Here is a 27,828-nt window from a genome sequence, read left to right as displayed (position 1 = left end):
GTGCGACCTTGAGCCGTCCAGGTAGTAAGTAGCCTGTCCCCGGGGGGCTTCCTCGGACGTAAACGTTCCCCACTCAGTTCCCAAGTAAGTGCAGCTCAGTCTCATGGGATGGCAGCCCTAAGGGTGGTCCATACTCTCCATGGGGTCTTGCAGGGGAGGCAACTTAAATAAAATATTTGAGCGGGGCAGATAAACCCTGCTCTGCATAATCGATCACATGATGGGGCACACATGCTATTTGAATAGCAATGCCCATCAACTGGGGGGGGACTCAGCCCCCTCAAAAAAATTGGGGGGGGGCCAAAGGGACCTTGGCTCCTAGGAGTTGGCTCCTGTGAGTTGTAGGCAGGAAACCCCAAACCCAGGGGTAGCATTGCAGTTCATGAAAGCTGCTCAAATTGTTCAAGGAGCTGCTAGGGTTGCTCTCTTTTTCAGGCAGGCGGAGGCTTGTGCCTTGGAAATCAGCTTGACAGGCACGTTCAGCAAGTGAATCTTGCCCCCACCAATGTATCTCACTTTGCTTCTGGAAAGGCTGCACACCTTCCCTTCTAGGAAAAAGGTAGCTCCAAAGCTGGGATGGGGAACCTGTGGCACTCCAGATGTCGTAGGATTCCAGCTCCCATCAGCCACAGCCAGCATGTCAGGCCAGGGGTCAGCGATGCTGAGAGTTGCTGAACTACAACATCTGGAGGCTTACACAAGCTCCCTGTTCTAAAGCGGGACATGCAATACTCACCAATAGAAATTCCTTGCATGTTAAGTGCCTGAAGATTAACCCTGCATGGGAAATAGCATGCTGCTGTAGGCCAGCGTGTTTATAGCATTAAGTCTACTACATGTGAGAAAATGGCTACAACGCTACGTTCACCACATCAAATAAGAAACATTTTTAGTAGTCTACCAATCAAATCTAGCAGTCCACTCTTTCCATGTGTCATGAAAGCAGAAGCGCTTTGTCAGATGGCCTCTGTCAATTCACTCCTGTCAAAACCTGAAAGTAGTCTAGACACTAGGCCACACCATAGACTTCAGTGGCTAGACAAATGGCCTGAAGCCAAACTAGCATTTGGTTAATCTATTTAAGGCCGGAGCACTTATTTCAGCTTCCTATCGTATTGAAAATTGTAACACTTGCCATGTTACAAATAATTTCAAACAGGGGAAGAGGAAAATTGAGCACCTCCATGTTTTACATCTCCCCTGAGATGTGTGGGCTTTGCACCTACCTAGAACTTGGCATCTCATTGTGAGAAAAATGCACAAGTGACTCAATGTGTTCACATGTTACCCAGGAAATTCAAGAAGAAACCTTTTCCCCATTCTTACTAGTAAGGCAGGCAGCTTCACATGTTACGATGTGAAAGTGCTCCCAATTTAAAACATAAAGTAGAACCAATGGGGAGACCTCTCGTGTCCCCTTGCAGAAATCTCTTTTGCAGACCACTGCTTCTGGTCTTGGGTTCATGCTTCTTCCCCAGCACATTAGTTTAGGGAGCAGCAGTGCCTTGACAACACAGGGTGCATGTGGTACTGTTTCTTACCTGAGGCACCTGTCAAACAAGTGGTGCCTCATGCTTCCAGTCTGACACAGGAAAGGGTGAGGAGGCCAGATAAAATCAGGACAGGGAGTAGATGTGGTCCGTAGGCCTTCAGATAACTAATCCTGCTCTGGACTCAATTCAGTGTTTTTTCTAGTAATATTGGCCTCATTCATTCCTATATTAAATATCTGATACACCAATTAAAGTATCATAGACATTGCTGTTTCTTTCAGACACAGCATTACATTTAATAACCAGAACTAACCCATGACCAGAGCAATGAATAACACAAATTATATACCATGTGCTTAGCCTTCTACAAACAGACATAGATTATATGGGAGACACTTGTTTTACAAAATGTGTGCTTACCTTTATTAATTAGGGCTCTTTAGCCAGGACTAAAGTAAGGACAAACATCATTAGCATTTGAACAAACCCAGTACATTCTTCCGGAGCGGTGAGATAGGGATTATTGCTGGCTTCCTTGCTATTCAGTATGGGTGGATGTGAATGAAATACCAAAAACATTGTTATGTGGCAGTTTTTGTCCACCAAAAATTGAGGATACAAAAATCCCCACTCTCATGTATTTTGAAATGAGCAACACAAATAGTACTATGATATCTGTTTAATAAATGCTATTCTTTGTTCTCAATATTAGCATAAAAGCAACTTACAATAGTAACAGAATTTGCTCCTGTTTAGAGTGTTGTACTATAACCTGGTCTCAAGAGCAGGGTTCAAATCCCCACTGAAGCTCACTGGGTGACCTTGGGCCAGTCACCATCTCTTAGCCTAACCTACCTCACAGGGTTGTTGTAAGGATGAGATGGAGAAGAGAAGAATCATGTACACCACCTTGGAAGATAAAGGCGGTATATAAATGTAATAAATAAATAATATACTGTAATAAACATTCTGCACATGAACAGCTGTCAGATTGTATCTCATTCAAACAAAATAGATCCTTAAAAAATATATGGGAATCTTTATTTTTTCAAATCATGTTGGAAATTTATTGCCTCTAACGCTGTATTATTAAGATATAATTGGCTATCATGAGATTCTACCAGAAAAGTGAGGCCAACATGTTCCTGCCTACTTAGGGTTTCTTAATTAAAATAAACTCACAACTCCATTATGGTGCAGTAGGGTTTGGGGTACTGACTAACGTTCTGCATTAAAGGGAATACAGAAGCAGAAATTAAGGTGGATTCTTTGTAGTTGTTCTGCCTTTGCTTCCTGCCTAATTTTTGGAACAAATTTAAGTTCTTTGGATTGTAAAATCCAGGCGTTTCTTACTAATGCATGGGTTAGACTTACCAGAATGGAGGATTATTAGAAGGTTTGTGTTTTAAAGAAACATCCAATCTGAAATATATATATACTTAAGATGGATAAATGTATCCCTGTTGAAGTTACTCCTAATGTAATGTACTGGTTTTATTGCACTACAATGGGGAAAATCCAAGTTCAAATCCCCACTCAGCCAGGAAGGTCACTGGGTGACTTTGGGTCATTTGCTCGCTACCTCGCAAGGTTGTTGTGAGTGTAAAAAGCAGAGGGAATCATGTATGCCACCTTCAGCTCTTTGGAGGAAAATCACGCTATAAATGTAACAAACACAGCTGGGTATGTCATCAGATAGAGCTCAGGGCTTCTTCCACACTAGCTGTTTTATCTGGAATGACATCATTAATTCACCCAGTTATTAAATAGAATGCAGATGATGTTGCATTCCACAGCTTTTCCTGTTGTCCTCCCACCTTTTTAAAGCCACTTCGTGGAGGCTGTCAGTCCACAAAATTAGAACAAAGCACTATTGAGGCATGTGGCAGGAGGAGTGGCCCTTATATTGATGCTGTCCTGCATTTTTCATTGTTTGCCCACATTTTAAACTAGGTTCTACTTCAACCTGCTACCAACCCTTAAATTTGCGGTTTCCTGTTCACTCCCAGCCATGACTCGGCTAAACTGGCCATTTAAATAATAATTTTTCCTGACAGTTGGCCCTTTTCATGTGATCTGCCCTGAGATCTATGGATGAAGAGTGGTATGCAAGGGGACTCCCGGTGAGGCAAGATGGCGAGCGCCCTATGAACACTGAGCTCATAGGGACTGCCAACACCAACAGGGTTCTCTGGCTGGTCCCACGCTGCCAACGCCACCACTGTCACGAACAAGGGGGAGCCAGGGACACCCAACGCAAAAATCGAGAGGGCTGAACAAAGCCCCCAACCTCTTCCCCTAACAACCTCAGCTCTACCGTGACTAGGATTGTCCCGGCAGCAATCCAACAGAAATCGGGGGTCCAGAGGCCTCTGGAGCTGAACAGAACACAGCGGAGCCCCCCCCCCCAGCCGAACACTCACCAGCCTCCACTGCCACCGCCCCACAGCCATCCACAGAGAGAAGTAGGAGGGGACTGGGAGTGCCAGGCAGGCCGCGTAGAAGCACACGGCCCAGTCCAAACCCGGCCCCAACCCGACCTCTCTGGTGACGGGCGCGAGGGAAGCTGACAGAGGCCAATCAGGGAACCACACAAAAGCCTTTAATTTTTAACTTTTTACTACAAAATCCTAACCCCACTTCCCACCCTTAACTGAACCCCACTCCCTCATTGTGTGTACAGGTGTGTAGGTGTGCGTGCACATGTGCATCCACAAACAACCACTACACCCCCTCCCTCTGGCCCCATCCACCTATCTCTTGCATGTCTGCCTTTTAACCCCTCTATGTCAACTGTTTGTCTGTCAGTCTGCTTGTCTGCCTCCCGCTTCGTCAACACTGCTGAGGCGACCAAGGTGACCCTAGAGAAGTCATTAAAACACAGCCCAGCCATGACAAAAATGGCTGCCTAATCTAGATGCTCTAAAAGCCACCAGTCAACAACGCCTGTTCAACTCAACAACACCCAGGAACTACCACCACTAAAACTCCTAACCACAACACCCCCCACTCCAAAAGGACACTGCACACATCTCAAACCAAGGCCACCAGGGAGATTGAGATAGCACCAACCAGGGAGATGGTGAACAGCACTGAGACCACAACATCCCCCCAGGATAACAACAGCCCAACAACAAAATGGGAGCTGACGGAAATGGAACTGAGACTTGCAGAACTATTGAAGAACACAGTGACTCCCCTGAAGACAGTAATCAGCGACCTGACCTCCGAAGTGGAAACCATCATTAACACCATCTCCACTCTAGAAAATAAGAACCAAATGCAAGAAAGACTAATAGAGCAGCTCCGAGAAGAAAACACACGTGAAAAATCAATTAGCTGAACTGGTAAGCCACCTGGAAACAGAAAGCACAGAAATGAGAATTAAACGAAGCGGCCCTCGAAAATTGCAGTAGGTGGTACAACATCTGCTTCTGCAACTTCCCTGGAAAAAGTGGTGCAAATTGCATGGGTCCTTGTCTCCTGATTATTGCTCCATTAGATTCTCTATTTGAGGATCTCAGCACTCCTTTGTATAACTATGGGCTTGATCCATCTAAAAATGCATATCTTTCCTCTCCAATGAGAATGTTAAGATTGCAATCATCTGTGCAATCTTCTACTTTTGCAAGACTAAGCTCTGTTGAACATAATGGTTATTACTTTCAATTATACAAATGAATGAACCACACACCTGTTCTATTGAAATAAGTGAAACTTACAGCTCAGTCTTGTACGTGTCTATTCAAAAGCAAGCCCCAATCAGGATTGCAGCCTTAAATATATATACCTATGGTTGGATTTGTCCTTAGGGCATTTTCATGTCACACTAAAAAGTGTTTTGAGCTTCTTTTGTGCTATTTGCGTGCATGTTGCTATTGTAGGGTTAGGAAACCACAGAAATTAAAAGTCCAGCCATTTACATTAGCATTTACAGACACATAGACAGTTAGACATGTTTTCAGAATTGTTGGGGAAATGTTCTTGGGTTTCCTGAAGAAAACATGACGGCTAAACTAGTTTCAAACTAGATTAACTTCCCAATCCTTTATTAAGAGAGATCCCTCCAGTACATAAGACTAGATGTCCTGAGGCCTCAATATGAAGAATCTGCTCCAAAACATCATTCCTGCTGATCCTTGAGCAAACAATCTTCCAGCTCCATCTTGTTTAATATAAAACACTGCTGTAGCTTGCTCTGTTTATTTATGCAAAGATAAAGACAAGCTAAATAGTATTCAAGGGCACCGATATTGATCGGATGTTGAAAGAGTAGTGGCAAAATAACATACGACTAGTAACGCTATCTGCAATGTTAGCTCTGGAAGGACAGCAGGTACAATCTTAAATAATATTATGTGGGCAGGGTATGGCTTACGGGAGACCTGCATAATTTGTTAAAGTAACCCCTCCAACTATGAACTGTGATTGATAGTACCCCTGTTTTGGCAGTCCAGGCAGCAAAAACAAGTTTGACTGAAATACAGGTGGAATGTGTTTGATTGAGTGGGTCCCAAGTGTACAGGCTGGAAATTATTCTTAAAAAATGCTTTAAGCCATGACTAGTTGCATTTGAGGCCAGTGTTTTCCTCCTCCTTATTGTGTACTGTCACAGTGTTTTCGTGCTTTAGTGTAAATAGAAGTGCATTAATTGGGTTGTGCAGCATGAAAAATCAAAGGAAATCTTGCTAGACTGTGACAAATAGCAGGTCTCCAGGCACAGGCCAATTTGCCTGTTAAAATTTCCTGACGGAAGCTAATATGAAACAATTATTTTAAAATAAATGTAACGGTTTAATACCAGTTTTGTTCCTGAACAGAGACTCTCAAATTTTGTTAATCAGTGGGGTGCTGGTTCTGTGCAAAAGGCATTCTTGATCCCCATCCCAGTGATTGCAGCATCATAGGATGAACCCACAGAAAAGAGGCTCCCATAGCACTATAGTAAAATCTAAATGGAACCAAAGTGAAACAATCACCAGAAACCCAGTAACAAACATAGACTAAGGTGCTGTTTATTATAAGAAAACTGAAGGGTGATATTCATACATCTCTCCCTTAAAATGGGAACATGAAGTGCATCCTAGAAAGTTATGCTGCTCCCATACTAGGCTTTGCTAAATCCATCAATGAAACCTCACATTTACTAATTTCAGAAATAATGGGGAGAACCTGGCACCCAGAAATTTTAGGGGATCCTTGCCCCCTGCAAACCCATAGCACTAAATTTGAACGAATTGTCAAGTCTATTCTCCATATCAGCTTTGTGCAAGCAAATCAAGGTGGACACTGAAGAAACCAGTTGCATGGAAGAGCCATACATCTGGCTTGGCATTATTTAGGGGTGTATCTATATGATATTCTGCTTATTATTCTGCATTACATGCATACATGACACCAATGAAGGCTGGTTCATCTAGGCCAGGCCTGTCCTAAAAAAAAAAAAGCTCAACAACTTCGGCTCTCCAAAAAAAGTTCAAGAACTCCAGCCAATCCAATTGGTAGATCACTGCCAGTTTTTTTAATCGTGGACGTAGATCGCAATCTCTTGGTAGTTGGACACGCCTGATCTAGGTTAATGGGACCATGGGCATAGCCAGGATTTTTGTTGGGGGGGACAGATCCAATGTGATTTGTCAGTTATTTCTATTCTAATACCATATCTGGGGGGGGCAGCTGCCCCCTTGCCCCCCCTTGGCTACACCCATGAATGGGAAACTGTTCCCGCAACCTGAGTCGTCCCTCAGTCAGGGCCCTCACGTGCCTGTCTGCCTTGCTTTCTGACATTTCCAATTGACTTCCTGCTTCTCCTTAGTCTCAGTGTTTCCCTTGATGAACTCCAAGGAGAGAATGTAGTTTGTCATTGACTTTGGTTCCACCTGTTGATAGTCTGCCTGCCTCCCACCTCACCAGTTCCAATGGGCACCAGCCACCACTGGGTGATGCCCAATGCCTAAAAACAGGCATATGCACAAAGATCTTCCTTAAAGAGTTTGCATGCCAAGCAAACTCAAGAACAAAACACATTGAACAACAGTTCAAGTACAGAAAAAAGCAGAAACACTGGCACCAAATAACACTGAGTTAAGGGTGCTCAAAGCATTTCAATATGTGGAAATATCAGTGTGTTGAAAGAGCTACAGTTCCTGAAGTCAGCTATTTTCCAGAAGCAATGAGTGGGTGTCTGACAAGTGGTTCTGTGAGATGCAAATATTACGGTAAATGAAAATCAGTTGCCAGAATGAGGTACAGAGCGTGAGGACGCGACATATTTCACTGTTATGTGGGGACAAGTGCATGATGGGACTTTCAGGGTGATGTGATTCTGGATGCATTTGAGGGATTTCTGTTTCAACAGTGCAGAAGGCATTGCTACAGGTGCAGCACTTGAGCAAAGGAATTTGTTTTCATATTTTTTCAATAGGGCTTGTTTGTTTTATTGATTTTTGCCCTTCCCTGTAGCATAGGGCTTTGCTTACTTTCCTGAGTGATCCTCTGGTGCAGTTCCCTTTGATCATTTCTACAGCTGGTGCATAGCACACCAGGGTTACTGTGGGTCAATTTCTGGAGAAATCTACTGTAGAGAGAGAGCAGATTGCACTAATGAACTTGCCAAAAACTATATATATATATTTGGTAATGATTGAACTGTAGCTGGAGGGGGGAATCTAGGATGAAAACCATCATGCTCGTGTGGATGGGGAAGTGATAGCAAAACTAAAAGCATAAATTTGTTTGCAATCACACGATATGTTAGCAGCAAAACTGTTGTAACGTAACTTAAAAGAGCAGCCCTGCTGTATCAGACAAAAGGCCCATCTTTATACCCACTGTGGCCAACCAAATGCCTATGGGAAGCTCACAAGCAGCAACAGCAACTCTTCCCACTTGTGATGGTATATAGAGGCACACTGCCATTGACAGTGGAAATAGAAAATAGTAAATACTGGTTGGTGGCTAGTGATAGCTTTATCCTCTATGTCATCCAAGCTACATCTCTTTTTACTTTCAGGCCATTGTTCTTACTCACTATTTCTCAAAATAAAGAAGGTCTCTCTAGGGGACACTAGATGAAGGGCACAAGCAATTTAGAGTATCTTAACGCATTTAAATAGGAAAATCCCACATTTCCCACAAAATGCAAGTAATAGCACCCCTGAGTTTGCTGAAAAGAATGAGCTGGGTTGCAAGTTTCTGAATGTTGTTTCTGCGAGCAGGAAAATGGAATAAACACTCACTGGTACTCAGGCCCAATGAGATCTCCACCAAAGAGGGGAGCAGGATTCTCTGGTTGCCTCTTGGTCGAATGAAAGCTCCATACTCCTTAGACTATAGCATAGCCACAGCATGCCAATCTAAAATATTTTGCTGCGTGGTGGAGGGTGCCAGATCCCTCCACATTAGAGCTAACACTTAATATAAGACTTGCCACTCCATTCAAAGAAAATCCCAGCCACCCAGCCAGCTCAGAAGTAGAGGCAAACCTCATGGAAGAGCCATCCATAAGATTCCCTACAAGAACCATCGGTCCTTGGCTGCTCAGTGGCAGCACTGCAGGTTTAAGTAACTCCTCACTTAATAGTGGGGTCTGGTCTGTTAGGGCAAATGGGATACGACCCTGTCAACTTGAGTCTGCATTCCAACCCACCTTACGTACAACCAGTCTGGAAGATCCTTCCTCCTTAGTCTCAAACTGTCCCACTTGTAGAAATCAGCAGGGAGAAAAATAGAATGAGTTGACTCTGCCATTGGCTCTGACTTCACCTACTGTTTGTTCGTCTCCTTGCCTTTGCCCCACGAGTCTCAAATGGATACCAGTCGCCATTGTCATTTAAACTGTGTCCATGTGGTGGCACTAATTTGCAAACAGGTTGTTCATATCTTTTTTGTGTGTGTTTGCAGTTGGCACAGGAAGGTCCATACACTCCGGGTTTTTTCAGTCATCATATTCATTGGTACTCTAGTGAGAAGAACTTGACAGAATTTTTTGGGGGGGTGGAAGGGGTGTTTGTCCACTTTCTCGGTCATTCTCTCCTCACCCTACCCCACCCCACCCCAATTTTGCTTACAGAATTAAACTGCAGTTTGCTTGTTGTAATAACCAAATGGTTTTGCACAAATCAGGTTTGTAAGAATTGCAGGCATTCTGTGAGAATAAAAAACAGGGGGTGCTCAGTGTGGATGCCAAGCTTTCTGTAAATTAAGACAAATCCTCTCTCCCAATTTTCTCCTTCAACTTCAGTTTGAAGCATCCAGGGATCTGGTCTGATGCCAAGAGCAGGGAGGGGAATCAAATCAGTTGGGAGCCACTTATTTTGCTGTTTTTTCAAGCCTTTCCAGGGGTTCCTTGCAGTGTCAAGAGGTTTGAAAAAAACAGCAGGAGGCAGCAAGAGGGCTGTTGTGCTCTGTTGACTATAAGTCTGTGCTTAAAGAAGTTTGTCCAGGGCGGGGGAGAGATGGGAGGAGTTAGATGAAATAGGAAGACAGAATATGTTGAGAATGTGGCTGGATGTTATGAATAAAGAGCTCCTTAAGAATCAGTTGAATCTAGTATGGCTAAAGGGGTGTGTATAAAAGGGACTTCCTGATGCAAGGAGACATTTCTGTCATCCTGCTTCCATCTTTCCCCTCTAAGCTCCATGCATGAGAGCTTCCTCCTGTTGCCCAAGACTTGGAGAAGTTTGCAAGGAAAAAGAATCTTAGGTCCGACTAATTTCTCTTCCCCATCTCACCCAAGATTCCTGGGTGATTTATGCTGAAGCTGAATGTCAGTTGGAGAAGGCTGGGAAAGAGAAATCACCTTAATTTATAGGAAGATTTCCACACATATAAACACTGCAACTCATGCACTGAGAATGAAGCAGCCTTACATTTTTATTTTCATTGTCCATGCACCCCAGTTTTTGAGTGGAACAGAGGAAATGGTATATAGACAGATGAAGCTAAAGATTAATTAAACAAAAACTTAATTTAATGATATTTGATATAAACTTATGTACATTTGATTCTCTTGGCAGCTCCAACATTATTGCTAAATACTATGTTGTTTATAATAATATAATTTATGCTTTTGTACAAAACAGTCTGATGTTTAAAGCAGGGCTACCACCTAGTTGGAGAAATATTATGGTGAACTCCTGTAGCATTCAGAAGCAAGTATCTTAGGTCAATATGGGGCATAGCCCTAGGTATGTGTGTATGGGATTGTACTGCTAGTTAACTAACCAAATAATCAATTAAATCTGCATACATTTCCAAATGACAAACTGCTGCTTTATAGAAAAAACTATACTTTCTAGTTTTTAGATGGTGCATGTATGTGTCATAGTTAACACATAGGCAAAGGATTCCTTTCTTCCCCTCTAAGATGGTGCCTTCCATTTGACAGCTCTATGTTAAAAATAATTTTATTTCACCCCAAAAAATGTCTTGCCTAATGAATTTATGTTATTTCAATTGATTAAAATGTCTTGTATTGATTAAAATAACAAATCAATAATTTAAAGGCTACACTCCTAGTATTAAATAACTTTCCTCACCATGTTTAATGTGTAGTCCAACTGTAGTAGAATATTCCCCTGTAGATGGCAGCATTGTTTAGTATCGTCACCATTGCTTAGTTAAGGGAGTTAATATTGTAAATGAAGAACTAGGATAATTATTAACCATATTTGCCAGTGTTTTCGAGATAAGTTGTTGCTTGACACACAAAGGCTTCGTTTCAGACGCCTTTGCAGCTCTGTTATATATACTGCCAACTTTGGACAACGGAGCCCAATTTGATTTCAAATACAGCTTGGGACAGTTCTTAAAAATCATGTTTAAAAGCAAAACCTCCTACTCAAGCCCTTGGGCATGAATGAAATAGCCCTTTGGTTCCTAGCCTTTGGCCTCATTTGTTCATCACAGTGAGTGAGAGTATGGCATAACATGTATGAACCCAGAGAGGAGTTCATATCCACTTTGCACCTCCTTGGTCTTTTTAGTGCCATGTGGTATGGCAAGGAAGCCAAGGTTTGGCTTTGCATATGATCTGAACCTGGGATAACCACAGCGAATCATTGTTAAGGAGGAAAGACCTTAACCACAACCCTAGGTTCAGGTGACACGCTGAGCGAACTTTGGAAATAAACTAGTATCTGACTTTTAGAAGACATCTGATGGTAGCCCTGTTTAGGAAAGTTTTTAACGTTTGATGCTTTATCATGTTTTTAATATTCTGTTGGGAGCCGCCCAGAGTGGCTGGGGAAACCCAGCCAGATGGGTGGGGTATAAATAATAAAATTATTATGGTTTATCATTATTACTGTATTGGCTCAGCTAAGCTAGAAAGCCCAGGGGAGGAGCTAAGTGGACACAGCATTCACGCTGAGCCATTGTTTGTCTTAGTGCTTTTTTTCTTAAAAAATGTTTAGGGGTACTCTCATTTTGACTCAAGAAAATCACTATTTTATAGTTCAAATCGGGAGAAATAAATACAGTAAATGGACATAAGTACAAAGATTCACAAAATGTTTAGGGGTACCCCCAGAAAAAAGCACTGCTTCGTATTATATGCGATTGAGGCCATTGTCTGTGACAATTATGAAACACAACATTCGTACATTTCAGGATGAAATCTGCCATGAAGTTGTATCCCTAGGTGTGTAACTAGCTAAAATTAGTCTAAAATACACTAGTCAATGAATTTGTGGGGGAGAAATACAAAAGATAGACTGATGAAGGAAGCACCAATAGAGAGTCTATTTGACTTGCTTTTCAAATTCAAGCAAAACTCTACTATCAATTCACTTCAGTGGGCTATTGCAAGTAAATCCAAATGGTTTCATAAGAGATGTGACGTTCATACTCTTTCAGGTTATTTCAAAGAAGAAGCCAGAACCCCTTTATTGCTAAGAGCAGTTGAAAACAGCAACATAGTTGACAGTCTCCTTTTTTTTGACACAGCGCCACCTTTAGTTGGAATAGCAACATAACGGTTAAGCAACCTATTTTACACCTCCAGTTTACTTTCAGACATTATGCTATTATACTGCTGCACACCACCCCAGTCTCTGAGCAGTGTGAGATTCCAGGGGTTCGAGTTGCTTACCCAGGGTTTGTGTTTCATTCAGAATGAGGAAAAGGAGACTGTGGTGTCTTTATGATATATGGCTTATTTACGTATATACACAACCTGAACCTGTGATGGACTGGTTCACAGCATTCACGCCACTGAAGAGTCTTGCTTCTGCCAAGATAAATAATATTACAGTGAAAAGTCTGTTCTGCTGGGGAGCAAGGCATAGAGCTTTCCAGACACACTAGGGTGATTGCTGCCTTTTGGTACCTCATTTGCATGGCATCTCCAAGTCACACTGTGCTATGTCACTTTTAGATGTGCTCTGGTATATATTCCTACTTGAATTTAGTCCCCACCCCCTCTCTCAATTTATACTGCTTTTAGGAAAGCTGATCACATCAACACAAGCCAATTCTTATTCTACCCTACAGCAGCAACTCAGTCCAAATAATGGCAATTTCAGCAATATATCATCAATTTTAGCATGTCAAACTTTGGTGAGTTTTAGCAAAAGGATCCTAATTTTGACAGAATGTGCTATGCACATAGTGGATAATACCCTAAACAAGTGTCTTTCACTAGCCAATAAAATATAGTGAGGTCAGTAAAACAATACCCTTAATTCAGTGCAAAAATGAATTTGCAAAAGTTCAGCAGTATGTTCTATGCAAACAGAAGTCTAGGTCCTAAGCAATGACTTATGCTACATCTGCCTTGGTAGTTGGTAACAATCTCTTGTTTCACCGTCTCTTTTTATGGACCATGTACTTCAATCCTCCCCAGGGATTCCCCTCCAGGGACACCTGCCTGATACTGACATTAAACTTTTTGGCACCAGTCAAATATGTTTTTAATTCTCCCAGGCTTTTAAATGTATTTTGAAACATATTATTTATTACATTTTAATTAAATACTTTATCCTGTTTTTGTAAACCACCCTGGAAGCTCCGCTGAAATGAAATATTATTTACTTTCAAATGAAACAAATACTTAAGCAGATGTTCATTGCCATCCAAGCCTTGATCTGCTGATGAACGCAGATATATATCTATATCTATATCTATAGTGCCAAGCTGTTTAGGTGCAAAATAGCTTTTGCATCCTATTAGAGCCAAATACATGTTAACTTAACCCCTCTTTCTTATGGAGGGGTTCCTAACTGCTGCCACCTCTTTACCTCACATATTAGCATAAGGAGCTGCTGGATCTGTGTCCTGCAACCGTGCATGATCTGGTGAACCACTGAACTGCAGGTGGTAGCCTTCTCCTTTAAGCCCCAGAATTGACTTCACACCTCCTGGCTGAGAATAAAGACTCCCTGTTCCAGCTGAGTCTTCCATGAACAACATGGACACCCTGAGCTCTGGCAGCCTGGATTATTTGATCCTGATTTGCTCCTACCTTGGCTTTGGATAGGGACCCAGGTGGCGCTGTGGGTTAAACCACTGAGCCTAGGGCTTGCTGATCAGAAGGTCGGCAGTTCGAATCCCTGCCACGGGGTGAGCTCCCGTTGCTCGGTCCCAGCTCCTGCCCACCTAGCAGTTCGAAAGCATGTCAAAGTGCAAGTAGATAAATAGGGACCGCTCCAGCGGGAAGGTAAACGGCGTTTCCGTGCGCTGCCCTGGTTCGCCAGAAGCAGCTTTGTCATGCTGGCCACATGACCCGGAAGCTGTCTACGGACAAACGCCGGCTCCCTCGGCCTATAGAGCGAGATGAGCGCCGCAACCCCAGAGTCGGACACGACTGGACCTGATGGTCAGGGGTCCCTTTACCTTTACCTGGCTTTGGATTCCTCCTCAATCCTATAGGCATATGGATATCGGGCTTACACTAGATTGCTGCCACTGGCCCAGACCGCAGATAGGTTAAAGTTGTCATCCGGGTGGTTAGTTGGACATTGCTCTGGTTCTGATGCAGAAATCTGAATGTTCACGGTTTGTCTATTTTATTCATGCAGTGGCTTTGAATATTTTTGCATGCTAACGCGCGCGCGCGCACACACACACACACGTATTATGTATGTGCATGCATACACACAGAAAGTTTGGCTCATCTACTATATATTTTGGAAAGTTGTTTGCTATGCATTTGAACACCTCTTCAGAGACTGTGTGTAGCCAGATTTTGCATGATGATTCCTGAGATCAAGGAGCAGGTTTTTGTCAGGGTTTGGATGCAATTGGACATCCTTTTGAATCAAGATGGTAGATTGGATCTTTCAAAACTCCAGTGATTTTAACCACTGATTCAAAACTTCACTGATGTTTTTTGGTTTCAGCATTCCCAAGCAGGGATCAAGGCAGCTAAGAATCAAGCATGTTCTATTGAACATGGCATATTTATCTGTTTACACATCTTCCTATCATCAATAAGCAGTAAGACCAAAATCAGCAGCTGGAACTTCTGAGAGGCTGGAGAAAAGGATTCGCCATCACTGTCCATCTTAGACTTCCTTTTTGCTGCTATCAGCCTCCTCTGAGGGAGTGAGAAGACCTTAACAAGTGGTAAGGCTTCTCCCACATTAAAGCACAGAGGGAGTTGTTCATTTTTATTCACCCACTGCTTCACATTTATCAGCAGACTGAGCCCAAGCACTTAAAACAGATTTCAGGACATAGCCCAAGAAAGGTATATACGCTAGTAACTTTGTTACCAAATTCAGAAATCTTTGTCTGAGTGTTTATTGATTTTTTTTAATGCTATGTAATGCTTGCATATCATATGCTCTAAAAAGTAATCAAATATGTATTTCAGTGCAACCATGTTGAACAGTTTAAAGATGGCAATGCATAGAAACCATGTTACAAAAAAGAGAGTTGGCAGTTCTAAGGCCCTTTAAAAAGCTGCACTGTTGTGCTTGGGATTGAAAATAATGTATGTGAATGAAAACAATATACTTGGAGCCCAAGCTAACTACTGTGAATGTATGCAGAACTATCTTCCTTATATGATCACCTGCTCCCCATCCTGCCCCAGTGCCAATCTCTCTTCTTTGGCCTGGGCTCAGGTTAGCTGAGTAAACTGGAAACATCTTACACAATAATCCAGCTGCATAAGATGGAACACAGTTAATGTAAATTGCTCAGCAGTAACTCTGTTATTAATAACTAGCAGCTTTGAACCTCGTGTTGATTGGGGATTCTAGAAAAACACAACATTAGTGCAGTTTTGAAATCAGTGTTTAAAAATTGGTGCCGTTTTGAAAGTTTCTGTCCAACATCTCGACTCAAAATAGCGTTCAATCGTCCCAAAACATAGACAAAACCTGTTCCGAATCTTGCATAACATCATGCAAAATCTGGTTATGATAACTTAGGAGGTGTGAAATGCATTGCAAACAAACAAGTTTCCAAAATATAGAGATGATGATAATGTGCACAAGTGCTTCAATATATCCTGTATATTTTTTATTTTTACTTTTTTCTTTGAACAATACACCTTAAGTTACACCAAAAACGGCTTTGAAATGCCCCTTTGCTTGTAGAATTAGTTGTGCTGCATTTTAGGTGTTAGCTAATATTAATTAAACCAAAAGAGTGATCTGTATTCAGGCTGACTTTCTCTTCCCACTTACTGGGGAGTAAGAAGCATTGAACTTAATGGGATTTGCTTCTGAGATGTACAGGATTCCACAGACAGTGCTATAAATATTACTGATGTCCGGTCAAAAGTCCAGGATTGTCCGAACATTAAGATGAAAACTAGTAGCCTATAATGAGCCATACGAGATGGTAATTAATCTCATGCAGCAGGTACTGGGTTTCTGGAAGGTTTCTGGAGCTTGGGAACTGTTGTTGTTTTGCTTGTGTAACTACAAATAAATAAACCATACTTGCCGCCTGTACAGCCATCTCCCATAACCGCTAGTCCCCACAATGTCATATTCTCAGCATACACTACCAACAGTTGCTTAACAGAATTTTTCAAGAATGCACAGCTCCCATTTAAGCACCAATAGAAAGGTCAGATTTTTTCAAAAGTGCTGAGCATGCAGCAGCTTCTTTTATGCCAGCTATCTAGTTGCACTGCCTGATAAATGCCCCCTTCTCCCTGCTCGCTTATCGTATCAGGCATTTAGTGCTGCACTTAGTACCTGAAGGCACCCCCACAACGCTCCAACTTCCATCATTCCTCCAGCTCTAATCCTTGTCTTTTTCTGGACCCACAGCTTGCCTTTTGCCCTGCTTACCTGTTCTAGTTCTCTGCCAAGCTATTGACTTATTTCTGTTGCTTGTTTTGCCTGCTCACCTGATTATGCAGGTCCATGAGTTTACGGAGAGGCTATAGCAAATTGGGAGAAAATAGGCTTTTCCATTCCTAAGGTCCCATGTTAACTCTTGGCATTTCCCAAGTTCAGGGCTCCATCCTTAAGGAAGTTCAAAGTCAGGCTTCAACACGAAACCACCGAATTGCAATTCATCGAGAGGTTCAGTGCTATTACCGGTACTTGTAGAATGAATGGATTTTTGATCACACTACATGTGAGAATTGGCTTACCAGTGGCATGATGTCTGTGTCATCAACAGCTGTTGAGAACCACATAATTGTCATAGTCTGTACTTCTCTGCATTTTGTTTCTTTCTGATCCCACTGTTTATCAATCCCTCTGTCGTGTGTGTGTGTGTGTGTGTGTCTGTCTGTCTGTCTGTCTGTCTGTACATCCACCTGCAACAGAAGATAACACTTATTGCATCTGATGCGGTAGAAGTCTGTGAAAGCTTATACCATGATAAATTTGTTGTTCTTGTGTCACAAGACTCTTTGTTGTCTTTGATATGATGAATCTGTCTGTTGCTCTTGGGAGCCTGACCCTTCTTCCATGAGTTAAATGGGTCTACATAGGATTCAGAAGAAAGGTCTTGTTTCTACAGCAGAATAATGTCGCAGCCCCAAACAGGTGCTTATGTGATTTCTGCAGCAAGTCGCCTACTCTTGAATGAGAAATAACTGCTGGAGAATAAGGAGAAAAGTGAGCATCACATGAAACTGAGGAATGCATGGGTCAGAATTTGGCCGATCACACCTGTGCGCATGTTCTAAAACAGAACTGTGGAAGGGAGAGGAGGGGCAACAGGGCTGAATCACCACAATATTGCATCATGCTTCACCACTGGGGTGGGTAGAATATAGTGGGATGTGCACCGAGAGGACAATAACCCCAGCAGTGTGGAAAGTTAATTGCAATACTGCCCATAACTCACACTGGAGGAGCCATGACTGTGTAGCACTAGGAGACTTTTGCCTGCAAAGCACCCACAGTTATTACATTTAATAACAAAATGTGTGAGGAAATGAATTTTCCCAAGGGCTTGAAATAACCTGGAGGGAGGTGCACAGCTACTAGCTACAGTTTCTAGCCACAACTACACATTCAAGAGCAGCTGTGAATGGCATTAAAAAAATAAACCTGACAGGATGAAATCAGCAGTTTGTTTCACTAAAGTACAGATGGGAGTGAATAATACTGGTGCACCTATATTTATTGGGGGGGGGGGTTGGAGGGGGTTGTGTGCAGGTCGTGTTTAAATTAAAAACTAGTTGCCAGCCTTCAGTTTCCTCCTCCCTTTCTGTCTTGCTTTCTCCTCTGGTTCAGGGAGATGATGCAAGGTTCCCTTGTCCACAGGTCTTTCTAATGCACAGAACATAATGGGAAGCAGCTGAAGCAGACATGGCTGAAACAAAGGCTGCGTACACATTCCTGTTGAGCTTGCCTCCTCCTTACCACCAAAACCCCTGGACTTATATTTACTACAGAACACTGAAATCATAGTCACTGTCCTTCCCCAACACTGTAATTTTCCTCCCAGACAGGCCTGTCAGATTTTAAGATTGGATGTAGTACTATTCTTAACTGCACCCTCCCCTTCCTCGCCGACCCACAGATCTGTGTGGCTGACAGGCTTCTAGCACACAAGGCCTGCCCAAAGAGTGGAGGGGGGCACGTGCAGACGACACATAATTTGGCAAAAGCGGGCTATCAAAATTGCAAGGTTGTCCTTTGTGCCACCAGAATTTGTGACGAGGTAATAAACATTTCTGATAAAACCTTTGCACCACAAAAAAGGGTTGTGCCCTTTAGGGAAGCAGACCTGTACAACCCACCAGTCCACATGCAATCCTGCAGCCATGTACGGTGGCTCACCAGGTCCAGCATAAACCTTCTGCTTAGGATGTCCACCTAGGTGAGTGAAAAGCATTGTCAGACACTTGACCCATGGTTCAAGTCTCAGCTCAGTTGCATACTGGGTGGCCTTAGGAAAGCCACTTTCTTGAAGTCTCGCTGCAAATGGGATCTGATCTGCCTTTCAGGATTGGTGCATGGAGCACCATAACCATGAACTGTATTGGGATGTGTTTCAGCAAAGTAGGCCTAGTGTTTCTGAAGGATCAGTGGCCCAGCTCAATATAACACATCCTCTGATGGTATCATAGCTTCTCTCTAGAACCACAAAACCAGGCTTCTAACTCAGAGGGGTAATTGCTGTTCTAATTGCTTTGAAAACATTACTGTCCCGATGCTTTAGCTTCTAGGAATTTTAGTTGGTGGCCCTGAGTTCACCAAGTGTTAGTAATTATAAGGAAACAAATCTGTAAAAGGTCTAGTGGTCATTCCTGGTCTGCTTTATTCTCCTACCCATATCTTGACTTTACACAGATGGACTACTACACAAGCTTTATTTATTCATAAAACTATTCCTATGCCACCTTTCACTTCAGAGTGCCAAAGCGGTTTACAACAAAAACAATAATAAATCACAAAACATATTAATTAAGCATGTCCATTAAAAAAAACATATCCTTGAAACAGTAGTGTGGAAGACAATAAACTAATGATAGTCAATGATGACAACCTATCAATATTAGCATCCATTTCAGTAACCAGGGTGCTAAAAACTGGCATTGACGGACTTGGATATAAATTCCATATATCTCACACTCCCTTCAAACTCCATGATAGTAAACAACTTTTTCCTCTTCTAGGTTGTCAGATACTGAGAACAAGGAAGACAGGGAATAGAACCTGTCTGCTCCATTACAATTATTAATTGATATTTCACCTATTGCCTTCAACAGCCCTTTTATTCTTAAATCACACCAATAAAATTAATAATTGAAACTGAATATACAGGGATTACAATACGTTAGGATTAAGGAACTACTGCAGGCAGCAGCCTCCACTAAGATGGTTGCTAGAAAAAGCATTCAGCCTGAAAAGAACTGCCCTGCGGCAGAGATTCACACTGACACTTGTCTGAAGAGCACAGGTGCAGCAGCTTTCTCCTTTTGTTCGAGAGGTGATGGTAGTGCTTCATGCTGTTCCATGCCAAACTGACTCTTCCTAAGGAAAGAGGGCATAGGAAGGTGAAAGCTCTCTCTCTCCCCCCCCTCCCCCCTCATCTGAGAGACCTCTAGATTGGTGGGGTTTTGTGGATGCATCCTGTGTCATTAATGCAATAATAGTGCATTACTGGTCCATATGCACATCCTTCTGCTTCATTAGGTCTTCTGCAGTGCTTACCCACTATTGCCGTATTATTGCCACCTGGAGGGCCCTCTTCTACTATAGTGCAAACAAGTCCATTCCCCACTTGCCGTAACATTTGTTCAGGAGGAAGCCATGGGACATGGGATTGGAAAGGAAACAGTATGTCTGCCCTGAGGGGCAGTTGGAGTGGGCCTGAGTTACCTTTTGTTTGTTGTCCACTACAGATAAGTACTGTGGGATGGGATATATGGAATATGATGCCTGTGGGTTCCATGGCTATTTGAGATATGGTTTTCAATAGGAATCTGTAAAGCAAAAATGTCCCTGGTCCTGGTCCTAGCAATTTCCTATGTGAAATTCCATTTTGTGACTGACGGTGGTCAAGGTTGTGTCTAATTTGTTGTTGTTCAGTCGTTCAGTCGTGTCCGACTCTTCGTGACCCCATGGACCAGAGCACGCCAGGCACGCCTATCCTTCACTGCCTCCCACAGTTTGGCCAAACTCATGTTAGTAGCTTCGAGAACACTGTCCAACCATCTCATCCTCTGTCGTCCCCTTCTCCTTGTGCCCTCCATCTTTCCCAACATCAGGGTCTTTTCTAGGGAGTCTTCTCTTCTCATGAGGTGGCCAAAGTACTGGAGCCTCAACTTCAGGATCTGTCCTTCTAGTGAGCACTCAGGGCTGATTTCTTTAAGAATGGATAGGTTTGATCTTCTTGCAGTCCATGGGACTCGCAAGAGTCTCCTCCAGCACCATAATTCAAAAGCATAAATTCTTCGGCGATCAGCCTTCTTGATGGTCCAGCTCTCACTTCCGTACATTACTACTGGGAAAACCATAGCTTTAACTATACGGACCTTTGTCGGCAAGGTGATGTCTTTGCTTTTTAAGATGCTGTCTAGGTTTGTCATTGCTTTTCTCCCAAGAAGCAGGCGTCTTCTAATTCCGTGACTGCTGTCACCATCTGCAGTGATCATGGAACCCAAGAAAGTGAAATCTATCACTGCCTCCATTTCTTCCCCTTCTATTTGCCAGGAGGTGATGGAACCAGTGGCCATGATCTTAGTTTTTTTGATGTTGAGCTTCAGACCATATTTTGCGCTTTCCTCTTTCACCCTCATTAAAAGGTTCTTTAATTCCGCCTCACTTTCTGCCATTATCCCAAATACCTAAATCACAAAGAGGCAGACTAGGCAGATCCACCTGTCGAAAATGTTATTCCATCAACTCTCTCTCTGTAAATGAATTACAAAGCTTGGTACTCTTGTGCCTTTGGCCACAGCTCCCCACCCACCAACCCCACCGCCTTTGCTGTGTTAATTGAAAAGGTAAAGCCCTACAGGAACAGATTTGTATCAGTCACTTTTAAAACATCACAGACATTTAATGGTATGATACAGATAGCAGAATACTGGATGCTTGAAGTAGCACTGAATGTATTACCATGAGACGTAGATGCTGTTTGATGCACTTACAGAGCTCCATTGGCTTTTTACAGTAATAAAGTAATTAAAAAGCCTTATCAGAAGCAAATATCCCCAGTTCTTTTGACTGATGATGGCAACAATGAGTTGTGCTAAATTTATTATTTCAATTAAGCAGCAGCTGCTTTGTGATTCCTTAGCTTTCATATTTCTGTTGAGACAGTGTAACCCAACCAAATACACTTATGAACTACTGTGTGCTGAAGGAGGATCTCTCTCTTAAAACAAAGGAGACAGCAGTCTTCTAGTTACAGCTGTAAGTCCTGCACCTTCCACCCGCTCTCCCTTCTGCATTTTAATGCTGAATATTTTTCATATCCCATGCACTCCGGCTGCTTGTGGTGACTCTGGGAAGGATGTGGTTGACCAAAAGTCATATTCTGCCTTTGCCCTCAAATGCTCAATTAATTTCCCTTCAACTTAAACACGAGGAATCATTTTCCACCTTCCACTCGGCATCTATATTTAGTAAGCAGCATTTGCCTTCTGCTTAGTTACCGGTATTCCCTCCTAGTGCAAATCTGGCAATGATATCCAAGTAGTAGGCAAATGTTCTAATTAAATCTACAAGGAGAGAGAGGATATCTGAAAATCAGAAACTGGGTGCTAATTAAAGAAGGGAGGGGGAGTAAGCTGCAAATTAATGTTAGAATGAAAGAACCTTCATTTCCCCTGCCCTACCATTTTTCATGTTTTACATATCCCCCCAGCATATGCTGACTTCCTCTCTCATCATAATACTAGAACCTAGGACATCTAGTGAAGCAGAATGGTGGGTGATTCAGGGAAGGCAAGAGGAAATACTTCTTCACAAAGCACATAGTCCACACAAAACGTTTGGCCACCACTTAAACGGCCATGCATTTAAGATGGGTTTCAAAGGGCATTGCCTAATTCCACCCAGAATAATATATTTCTTGCTAATCAATAGTTATTCAATCAATCAGGAAAAAAAAAACAAGTTAACAGGCAGTGAGTAAGTTCCACTGAAATTAATGGCATGTACAGCAGGAACATTTGAGTAGAGATTTAGCAACCTGGATATTCTACATCAATTGATGTTAAGCCTTATCTGATGACTTTCCTCCCACCTTAAGATGCATCCTGTGACCTGTTCATAAAATATGCTGATTCCATCAGTCCTCCTCTCCCTCAGCTATCAGCTGGGGCAGCCATTCCACCAGACTGCCTCAGTGGGAGAAATGGGAAGCAGGGCTCATTCCATCAGCTTTGCCAAAAGACCAGCTCCATCGGCACCTCCTGTCCCTGAACTGTGCTGCCTGGTCACTGTAAGAATTTGTGCCCGAGTTTGATTTCCCCCTCTTCCTTCCCTGTCCTTTTTCCTTTGTGGGCCTTCCCCCACCCCCATATTATATAAGCCTTTGGGCAGGGACTGTCTTTTAAAAAACTGATTGTATATGCAAATGCTCTGAGTAAATAAAATAAAGTTGACGTGTGATTACAACATTATTATATATGTGAGCAACCCCTTTTGTACGTAAGCCTCAGAATAGCTAATTAAAATGGCAGACTTTATACTATTCTAAATTAAGACAGTTAACACAAAACAGATTGACTAGATATTTACATAAGATGTACATCTTTGCATACATATATTCGAAAACCCTTGTTTGCTGGGATAACATGAATGAAGATATTGATGAGGGCATTAACAGTGAAGAGTTGGGACAGAGGGGGGTTGCTTATCTTCTTCTATGCCCAGTGATTTTTCTCTGCATTTGCCCTCCTGAATAGTAGCTGTTGTGCCTTCAGATCCTAGTTTGGAGGAATAATTTAAACAGCTGGTGGGAAAGATTTTCAGGAAAGATTCAGGGAGGGGGGATACGTCACCCTCTCTTGCCTTCAGATTCTTGCCAGCAAATGCCTCCCTGCCCCCTCTTCTTATTAGCATTATGGAGGTTCACATAGGGTGGAGGGACCCTGTGTCACTCTGGTAACATTTAATTCTGCTCTCAGAAACCATGAGAAACATTAAGTTTCGGCTAGCCCGAAGATCTGGCAGTGTAACCTTCAAAATCAAAGGACACCGTAGTTTATTTTGGGTTTAATAAGGTGGTAAGTTGACTGCTTACAGGTAGGAAGATGATGTACAAAGAGTGATGAAGTGGGCTGAAATGATAATGATTTCTTAATCATTTATGGAGAAAGGGAAGAGATGAAAACGAAGCTGGGCTAATTAGGCTAGTGTGTGCTACTCAAATGAAATGGGACTGGCAAGTGTAAAAGACCAAGGTCAAAATGGAGATTCTTAAGTGATGAGACAGGAGCAAAGAGAACTCAAGATATGAGGGAAAGAGTCCCTTGGCACCTTAATTACACGAACTACTAAAGTACGTACTCCAAAGTTAAGTTGGCTGCCTTTGTCCTTTTAGAAATAATAATTCCCCCCCAACCCCCTCTGCATGGCAAATAGGCTTAGAAAAAACAGTTCTATTTGTGTGAACTGAAGATTTTTTTCTAAGCATCGTTGCCATGCAGTGCAGCAAAGGGAAGTGAGAAAGAGGGAAGGTGTTTGCGAAGGCAGAAAGAAAATGGGTGGTCCATTGCCAAACCAGACCAAACCCCCTTTTGGCTTCTACCCTATCCACCATTGCCTTTGCCCCCCACCTACCCTGGTATGCAATCTTCATTAAATTTCCCCTGTGGAAGTGCAGCCCTCTATATAATATACTGTAACCTCTGCAGTAGGCTGATCAAGTTAGTTTCCTAAATAGATTCAGATTAGAATCAAATTAGACATTTTTTTTAAATGACTGTGTCACTCTTCTCAGACATCATTCTAGTCTTCTGAATGGTTGGGCTCACACACTCAGACTTCCCGGTGTCGCTTAGCCTATGATTCAAAAACTGGAATGCTAGTCAGCATAAAAGTATGGGGAGCAGGGATATGGAGCTTAAAATTATTTGTGCAAATCCCCCATTGTGGCTGATTAGTATGGTAGGCATGACTTACAGTGACTTGCAGCAGGGAGGGTTAACCTGTGTCTCCTCACTCTGAATTAGCTGGACTCTTTATCTCCCATCATATCTGACTATTGTCCATGCTGGCTGGGGCTGATGGGAGTTGGAGCCCAGCAACACCTGAAGGGCCACAAGCCTCTTCCCCCACCCACTCCAGGAAGGCAAAATCCATCTCTCTCCGTGTGTGTGTGTGTGTGTGTGTGTGTACACAGTGATTCCCCCCCCCTAGAAAAATAGGTGTTGTAACTCACCATGAAGTTGTTACAGAAAGTCACTGGGCAACTCGGGTCAGTCCTGAATAGATGCCGGCTTGACAACAACCGCATTCACTGCCCACATAGGTGATAAAAACTATGGCAAACTGTCTCCCTAGCTGGTTTGGGGGGTCACCCCTGGATTTGGTGCAGGCCAAATAAATGCGTCCCCACCTCCCTAGTTCTCTTAGATTCATGTGGGTAGCTAGGGCAGCTCAGAAGGGCCCTCACGCAAACACACACGTGTGCAACAGTAGAGGCCAGGCTGTAAGGCTTAAAGCCCACCGTTGCTACACGGGAGACGGATTGAAGAAAAGGAAATACGAATTTGCCCCACTCCATACCTTGATCAATTGAGGCTAGGAACTAGGTGGAGTCATAGATAAAAAAGAAGAAGTGTAGACTCACACGCGCGGACCAGCTTCCATTTCAACTTGAAATGTTTGCTTGGGGCTTCTCAGAAGTACGTAAGGGCAAGAAGTGAGCGGGGAGAGCACTGGCCCACAATGGCACTCACCTGAAAAAAAAAACATAAATCCAAAAGGGCAGAACTCTTTAGCATGGTTTGAAATTATGTGCTGGATTGCTATGATAGGAGCAATCATGCTGTCTTACTTATGGTAACTTGTGTAATTCTGTGTGTGTGTGTGTGTGTGTGTGTCATGGTTTCGACAATAAAAATGACTTGTTTGCTTGAAGCAGCATTCCTTGGTGTTTCACCTTGTTTCATTTGTGACTGAAATATACACAGGCCACATCCATTTTTGAGAACTAACCCAAAGGAGGTATAGCCATTCTGTTTGACAGGTGTTTTTGTAATTCTTTTAAACGTCCCTACCTCTGAGCAAGAGTAGCAGAAGCTACTAAAGCTAAATCACTGTTGCTGCTGTTGGATTTTTAATTAGGAATTTAATGTGTGTGACTTAATTACCTCATGATCTTTATTACCACCTGCAGCCGTGCTTTCCCTCAGGCTGCCGTCTTGTCAGATTTCAGAAGCTGAGCAACGACAGGCCGAGCCACTACTTGAATCAAAGGCACTGAAGGAAAGCCTTAATGCTTCAAGAGGGGATTCAATAGGTGGCACGCTTCCCAGACATGATTATTTATATAATGCTATGAAGTGGCCTTTCACAGTGCTAGGATCTGCTAGGCTGCAGCAGGAGCCAATTTTGGGCGGATGAGATGGAAAGCTGAGATCTCAACCACTTGTGGCACTTCTCACAGGAGTTAGGGGGTTGAAGTCTGCAGACTGGGCCAAATTCCACTGTAACCAATTCCAGTTCTTTTGGCCTAGTTAAAATTCTGCTCAATTTCCAGCTGGATTCCATTAGTATTCCCTTCTTCCCAACACTATTGTGCAACATAATGCCCAAGGTCTGTTTACACTGCAGAACTTGGCATTCTCCATACTGGCCCCAAGCACCTGGAATCAAGTTTAAAGTGCTCTGTGTCAGCAACACACTAAAATGGCGCTAACCTTCCCCAGACTTTCTCTCTGCCGATATTGTTAACAATACAGTATTGTTGTATGGGGTGTTAGCGAGGCTCAATTTTGTGTTACTTCATCAACCTAAGTATATAGAAGGAACACAAACAGGCAATCAAGCTCTAATTGAATTGTCACAGAATGGCCCCATGCACTTTCTTAATTATTATTAATTATCAGGCAACTAAAAGAAGAAGAATTCAAAGTGACTTACAAACACAAAAAACAAAAACAAAAACAACTTAACATACAATAATATGCACAAAAGAGCAAATCCAATTTCACCCCACTAAAAATATGTGCATTAAGCTTCAAAGGGCTGGATGAATAAAGATGTTTTTTACCACGAGCCTAAAAACAGATAGTGATGGCTTGAGGTATCCCTCACTAGGAAGAGCATTACACAAGTGGGGAGCCACCACTGAGAAGGCCCATTTGCTTTTCACCACCCTCTGCACCTCCTTTGGAGGGGGCACACAGAGAAGGGCCTCAGATGACAAAAACAGGATCTGGGTTAGTTCATGTGCGAAGAGGTGGTCCCCATCAATGCCTATCATCCTGCTCATCCCCCTCTGCTGCAGCCACTGGGCAGCAGGACCACAGTTGTGATGGCAAGCTTACCACTCCACAAAGCCCTGCCAGAGGGACGGGAGGTGGGGTGGGGGTGGATGTGTTCAGATTGTGCCGGAACACTCTTCATATGAAGCTACCTTGCCAGACCATTTTATTTAATCCAGCCTAAAAAGTGTAGGCTGCTTCCTTACCGCAAGGCCCCTCAAAGCAGTGTAAAACAAGCATAACATACAATACAAATACGAAGTTAAAAAATCAGTCAGAAAACACAATGAAACTCTGACGAGCACAAAAAAAAACAAAAATGCTGTCAGTTACAGAGACAGAGGCACCAGTGAAACACAGAAGGGAGAGGCGTAGTTAGCAAACTTAAAGCCCATTTGAATAAAATGGGCTTCATCCACTTTCAAAAAGGTTATAGGGAAGCAGCAGATGAATTTCTTGGGGCAGGGTGCTCCAGAGTCCAAAGGCTGCACCTGGTAAGGACCCTCTCTCATTGATCAATGTAATATAGTGCAAATTCTTCTGTCTGGCAGCAAGTTGTTTGAACAATATGAAAGCAAGGGAGCAGGGAAATATAATTTCAGTTAAATTATCCTTTTGCTAGAAAATGGTAGGGAAATAACCTTTGACTTCACCTGCAGGGGGTTGGACCAGATGACCCTCACGGTCCCTTCCAGTTCTATGATTCCACAACCCTAAACCAGCTTGTTTGAAAAGAAGTGCAATTGAAATCAACAAGTAAACGTGTCTAGAACATCAAAGGCAGGTCCTTCGTGCAATTTGGGGGGGGGCTACTTTATTTTTTATTGTTTTTTACTTTTTACTTACTGTACACATTTTCTTCCAAGGAGTTCAGAGCTACATATATGGAGTTTGCCAGGCAGTCTCACAAGCAGACACTTTCCAGGCACAGACCTGCTTAGCTTCAGGAATAGAACTGTATCTGTCGAAGAGTATTCACTGTGGCTGCTTTGAAATCTGTTTTCGTTTTTAAAAAAATAT

The 27,828-nt window shown here is 42.7% G+C and overlaps 1 protein-coding gene across 2 annotated transcripts in view; it reads right to left on the bottom strand.

Annotated features, from left to right (window-relative positions):
* Window positions 1-27,828, bottom strand: part of LRP5 (LDL receptor related protein 5) — a 189,994-nt gene that overhangs the window by 117,539 nt on the left and 44,627 nt on the right. The window lies entirely within an intron of this gene.

Source organism: Lacerta agilis, chromosome 1, assembly GCF_009819535.1.
Source record: "Lacerta agilis isolate rLacAgi1 chromosome 1, rLacAgi1.pri, whole genome shotgun sequence".
Taxonomy (NCBI): Eukaryota; Metazoa; Chordata; class Lepidosauria; order Squamata; family Lacertidae; genus Lacerta; species Lacerta agilis.
The sequence above is the reverse complement of the archived record's forward strand: the minus strand, read 5'-3'. Positions and strand labels throughout refer to the sequence as shown.